This window comes from Chiloscyllium plagiosum, chromosome 4 (genome assembly GCF_004010195.1).
Source record: "Chiloscyllium plagiosum isolate BGI_BamShark_2017 chromosome 4, ASM401019v2, whole genome shotgun sequence".
Lineage (NCBI taxonomy): Eukaryota > Metazoa > Chordata > Chondrichthyes > Orectolobiformes > Hemiscylliidae > Chiloscyllium > Chiloscyllium plagiosum.
This window is the reverse complement of record NC_057713.1, coordinates 15,898,965-15,900,232: the sequence shown is the minus strand read 5'-3', so window position 1 is coordinate 15,900,232 and position 1,268 is coordinate 15,898,965.

Genomic DNA, 1,268 nt, shown 5'->3' with positions numbered 1-1,268 from the left:
GGGCTGTTTTCCCTGGAGCATCGGAGGCTGAGGGGTGACTTGAAAGAGGTTTAAAAAATTATGAGGGGCATGGATAGGATAAATAGACAAAATCTTTTCCCTGGGGACGGGGAGTCCAGAACTAGAGGGCATAGATTTAGGGTGAGAGGGGAAAGATATAGAAGAGACCTAAGGGGCAACTTTTTCATGCAGAGGGTGGTACGTGTATGGAATGAGCTGCCAGAGGATGTGGTGGAGGCTGGTACAATTGCAACATTTAAGAGGCATTTGGATGGGTATATGAATAAGAAGGGTTTGGAGGGATATAGGCTGGGTGCTGGCAGATGGGACTATCTGGTCGGCATGGACAGGTTGGACCGAAGGGTCTGTTTGCATGCTGTACATCTGACTCTATTCATGCATTTGTCCAAACGCATCTTAAATAAATCTACCATGCCTGCCTCTACCACCTCTGCTGGCAACGCGTTCCAAATGCCCACCACCCTCCGAAGTACTTACCACATGTATCCCCCTTAAATTTCCACCTCTCACCTTGAAAGCGTGACCTCTTGTTATTGAATCCTTCACTTTGGGAAAAAGCTTGTCTCTATCCACCCTCTCTGTACCCTTAATGATTTTGTAAACTTCAAATCAGGTACCCCCTCAACCTCCTTTTTTCTAATGAAAATAAACTTAACCTCCTCAAAATTCCATACCAGGCAACATCCTCGTAAACCTTCTCTGCACTCTCTCCAAAGCGTCCAAATCCTTCTGGTAATGCAGCGTCCAGAACTGTACACAGAGATCTTAATGATCTAACAATGTAAATCCCTGCCCCAGCTCCTCAGCCATATATTCATCTGTCCTGTCCTATTTCTACTCACTAGCACATGGCACCTTGAGTAATCCAGATGTTACTACACACAAGCACCTACTTTAACTTTCTGCCCAATTTTCTATATACTCTCTGCAGAACCTTGTCCCTTTTTCTACATCATTGATACCAACGTGTACAACCTCTGCTGGTCACACTACCATTTGAAAATATTCTGCACCCTCAGACAGCCTTGACCCTGGCACCCGTGGGTGTAACAATTCTGATGTCTGTCAGCTGCAGAAACATCTGTCTGTGCTTAATTCCAACCCTAATATCACCAAATTTACAAATGACAGCTGTGAGGAGGATGCAAAGATACTTCAACTTGATTTGAAAAAGTGGACAAATGCATGGCAGATGCAGTATGATGTATGCAGCACAAACAAGGCAGATTATCTAAATGGTGTTAGAT